Below are 5000 nucleotides of genomic sequence, written 5' to 3'. Positions count from 1 at the left end.
AGCGAGAGAGGGAGAGACAGAGACGCAGAGACAGACAGATACAGAGAGAGGGAGAGAGACAGAGAGAGACAGAGAGAGGGAGAGAGACAGAGAGAGGGAGAGAGATGGCATCACACACAGACCATAGTAAGACATCCTGGGAACTGAAACCAAACATCTGGGTCTGAAACATCTCAACTGAGGAGCTTCACAGATCTGTGGCCCAAACAAAAAAAGAAACCCTCCTATTCAAGAGACAGTGACTGGAGTCAGGAGTCAGTAAAGAAAGGACACCAAACAACAATTTGGATATAATTGGCCCCTGTGTGAGGGCAGTATAATATGAATATTAATGTGAATAACATTCTACTCTAGACCGTTCGGCTGGCTGCTTGGGAGCGTATTGAGATTTTCCCTGGATAAATGTTTCCCTCCAGAGCACAAGAACTCCATGTAGTTTATCTACGTTATGAACGATGACTATTTTGCATCTCTCATCCCCATTGCAGCTGCACTAACATTATAAATCAGGCCTGCAAGCCGGGGCTGGATTGATTCCCCATTAAAGCAACAGCAAAATTCCTTCAATCATTTTTCTTCAAAAAAAAAGAAGAAAGAAAGAAAGAAGATTCAGATTAAATGGATTGCATCACTGTGTGACCAAAATGGTTGAGGCGCGCCGTTCTAATGATATATATATACGGACCGCTCTCGTGACAGTCTCGCCGCGTTACTGACACCGTCGGGGAATGTGTCTATTCCGTGTTTCGGGGCGTTAGGGGATCGCACGCGGAAACAAGCTAAGCTAAGCTAGCTAGCTAGCTAACGTGGGGCTCTCTAGACCAGGGAAGGTTGGCGGAGGTAGAAATCGGAGGATGGGCTCTACGTTCTAATGCATGGAACGGAATGAGCAATGTGTTGTACACTGTACGTGTTGGATACTGTTATCTTCATTCAGGTCCCTTGCATTACAATGAGCCCGTCCTCCGACTTCTACCTCCGCCAGCCTCCCTTGATCTAGATAAAAGCTAATGGCAGGAAGGCTAATTTGGAGGGTTTATAGAAAGGGGGGGGGGGGGACAGAATAGCCTCCAATGAAATGAAGTCGACCTGGAGGACTCTGGTTTTATAAGACTTGACTTACTATATGAGCCTCTATTAAATGCACACCCTCATATATTTGCTAGAAGACATAAAACGCTCACAACCTCCACCCCCCCCGGCCCGCCCCCGCGCTCTCTCTCTTCCTCACGTCCCCTCTCTCATAGGTCCTGGTCTGTACTATCAAACCCTAGCAGAAGAAGAACAAGCATGGTGCTGTGTGCTCATGTGCTCTTAGTGCTGAGAGAGAGAGGAGGGGGGAGAGAGAGAGAAAGAGAGACAGAGAGAAAGAGAGAGGGGGAGAGAAAGAGAGAGAGAGAGGGTGGAGAACAAAGCCCAGTCAGCTCTCCCTCTCTCTCCCTTCCCTCTCTCTCCCTCCCTCTCTCTCCCTTCCCTCTCTCTCTCTGGGCTGTAAGGCATGGGTCTGTGCTTTATTCCTCTACTCATTTTTCTCAGAGATTGGTACCTTCACACGCAGATCCATACCATGCTCCCGTGCAGCGCGCCGCAGCAATGAAGAAAGAGGGTTATATTTTCCCCTTGAGTTAGGACACCTCATGACAAATGATAATGGATAATCAATAAAGCGGGAAATATGAGGCTGCAAACTTTATGAAGCCGAGAGACATATTACTCCCCAACAACACTCGTTTCCCTTAACAAAGTCACTCCTCGACTGTGCCTAATAATCTGAAGGAAAATCAAAGGGCCCGCAACCACATCAGCAATATTGGCAACTTATTCCACTTTAATGGCATTTTGATTGATTTTTCCCCCTTCCTAATGGTACTTTTATAGATTTGACGCTGCTTCTGCAAAACAGCGGTGTGTAATAAACCTCCCCGAAGGCAAACAGCCGCCATTAAAGCTCTTGTCTTACTAGCGTTCATAATTGGAGGTTGACCACTGCCACATTTTTCGGTCTCTCTCATAACACACACACGCACTGCGCGATACGAAAAAAAACGCTCGAGACGCCTCAAGTCTTTTCATACATTCGATATTTTCTGAACGGCTGAGATAAGTGATAAGATCTTTTTTTTTTTTTTTTTTGGTGTGTGTGTGTTTTTTTTGTTGGGGGGGGTGGGGGAGGGGTTTATTCTCTTTTATTTTTTATTTTTTTTGAGGGATGGGGCTAAAAATAGCTATAAAAAGGGTGACCTTGTTACCGACATTGTGGAGTTTCAGCCAAGCATTGACCTGATGGAAATGGAAGGCCAAGCCGCTAATAAATCAGGCTGCTTTTAAAATGAGTTTAGCCTAATGCTCATTCATCACAGGCTCCAATGCCATTTGCAGGCCTGGGATTCGCCGCCGTGCGCAAACACCGCAGTAAATAACAACAGCCCCGCCCCCCCCCCCCCCCCCCACATCCCTCGCATCGCTGCAGCCTCTAACATCAGCATACATTTATTAAAGACGCCCACGCCTTGCACGGCGAGCGCACTGCCACGCCGCTGTGAGCTGCGCCACTGACACACACACACACACAGACACAGATGCACGTGCGCACACACTCACACTGACGCACGCACACGCACACACAGAGGTACACAGAAACACACAGAAAGACACACGCACACACATACACACAGACACCCAGACACACACACACAGTCACAGATACACACAGACACACAGACACACACACACAGGTAAATAAAACCCACATCATGCTACAGCCTCGCGTATAGAGAACAAAGCGCCCCGCAGCATGACTTTACACCTTGTAAACACACAGCAAATTTATAGTAATTGTCCCATGTTGGCATAAATTGTGACTGAGGCGTCACATCAGCCACATCTGAGGAGGAGCAGCAGAGAGGTGGAGAACAGGGGACGGGAACGCTACGTCTCCATCGGGATTCGCTAGAGAAGAAGAGGGGGAAAAAAACGGCGAGCGTTAACAAAACACCAAACATCCCCTTTATTAGCGTCTCAAATGCACCCAAACAGGGAAGACGAACGGGCTCAGACGCCAGCCCCTAACGACGACGTCGACATCCTCGAAAAAGTCTGTAACCTTGCTTGATTTCTCTTCCTTTACTCATGTCATTTGGAATCTCCTCTCTCCGCCGGTTTACGGGGGTGAAAAAGTCATTATCTGAACGGGGAGGGGAGAAAAAAAAAGAGAAAAAAAAAAAACATGGCGAGGAACCTCATTAGACGGCAACATTTGTTGAGGGAGGACCGTAATAAACAGTAACGGATGACGATCGTTATTGTCTCCGACACTGATGAGCTCCTCGCCAAGTTTGTTTATTAATTAAAAAAAATAGACTTTTTCCCCTCCACCGCCACAGCCCCCTGCCCCCCCCCCCCCTCTTGTTCCCATGCACAAGCCATTGAGCTGCGGAAAAAAGAAGGGGGTTGCTCGTTCATCAAACTTCATGGAGCGGGGGTGGGGGGGGGGGGGTGACGGGGGGGGGGGGATGGGTGAGACGGGTCCTGATAATGCGCGCCGCTAAAGCTGATTTTCCATGATGAATCTCGGAGCATATAAATTGGCTAATATCTGAAAACATTTACAGATACTGGAGGAATTGACTACTTGTGGGACATGATGGATGAGCCTCTCAGACGCTGGCCGACAGCTCTGCAAATCTCTGCTGCCTAAAGCCCTCATTTGATTTTCCAATTTACTCCTTTTAAATTTATCCTCCCGCTTAAGAAAAAAAAAAAAAAAAAGAAGACAAGAGAGAGAGAGAAAAAAGGTTGTTGTTTTTCTTTCCTCCTACGGTTGGCTGGGAGGACGGTGCTGGCTGGTGTCGTCAGAGCAGGTGGACCGCGGTCCCAGAAGAGGTTACTGGGGCAGAACTCATCTGCTCTCACCTGATTGTCCCTGATAGTGGTGAAATGAGAGCAGTGTGTGTGCGTGTGTGTGTGTGTGTGCGCGCGCATGTGTGTATGAGTACAGTACATGTGTACGTAACCAAACATAAGAGTGTGCACGTGTATGTGCATGTGTGTGTGTGCGCGCATGTGTGTATGAGTACAGTATATGTGTACATAACCAAACATAAGTGTGTGCACGTGTATGTGCATGTGTGTGCGTGCATGTGTATGAGTACAGTACGTGTGTGTAGATGCGTGTGTGTTTGTGCATGCATATGTCTGTGTGTGTATGAATATGTGTGTGTGTGTGTGTATGAATACGTGTGTGTGTGTGTGTGTGTATATGAATACATGTGTGTGTGTGTGTGTATGAATACATGTGTGTGTGTGTGTGTGTGTGTGTGTGTGTGTATGAATACATGTATGTGTGTGTGTGTGTATATATGAATACATGTGTGTGTGTGTGTGTGTGTATGAATACATGTGTGTGTGTGTGTGTGTGCGTGTGTATGAATACATGTGTGTGTGTGTGTGTGTGAGGGTACAGTGGTACTGTAGCAGTAGCTCTACCATACCGGGACCAGATCTACCAGAGAGAGAGAGAGAGGCTCCCTGGCTCAGGCCAGACCAGCTCTACCAGAGAGAGAGAGAGAGGCTCCCTGGCTCAGACCAGACCAGCTCTACCAGAGAGAGAGAGAGAGAGAGAGGCTCCCTGGCTCAGGCCAGACCAGCTCTACCAGAGAGAGAGAGAGAGAGAGAGAGGTTCCCTGGCTCAGACCAGACCAGCTCTACCAGAGAGAGAGAGAGAGAGATTCCCTGGCTCAGACCAGACCAGCTCTACCAGAGAGAGAGAGAGGCTCCCTGGCTCAGACCAGACCAGCTCTACCAGAGAGAGAGAGAGAGAGAGAGAGAGAGGCTCCCTGGCTCAGACCAGACCAGCTCTACCAGAGGGAGGCTCCCAGCGGGGAAACACACTGGAGCTCCTCTGCTGAGGAGCAGTAATTAGTATACTTGTCAAGTGAAGTGCCACGCACCAGCTTACCTCGCCCACCTCCCACATCCACCCCCTCCTTACCCCCCCCCCC

General features: G+C 48.5%; 1 protein-coding gene across 1 annotated transcript in view; it reads right to left on the bottom strand.

Annotated features, from left to right (window-relative positions):
* cdin1 (CDAN1 interacting nuclease 1) overlaps positions 1-5000 on the bottom strand; it is a gene marked incomplete at its 3' end in the record, with an annotated part of 75777 nt that overhangs the window by 47695 nt on the left and 23082 nt on the right.

The sequence above is a fragment of the Nansenia antarctica genome (genome assembly GCF_963989245.1).
Source record: "Nansenia antarctica genome assembly, chromosome: 1".
Taxonomy (NCBI): domain Eukaryota; kingdom Metazoa; phylum Chordata; class Actinopteri; order Argentiniformes; family Microstomatidae; genus Nansenia; species Nansenia antarctica.
This window is presented reverse-complemented; position numbering and strand designations above follow the sequence as displayed.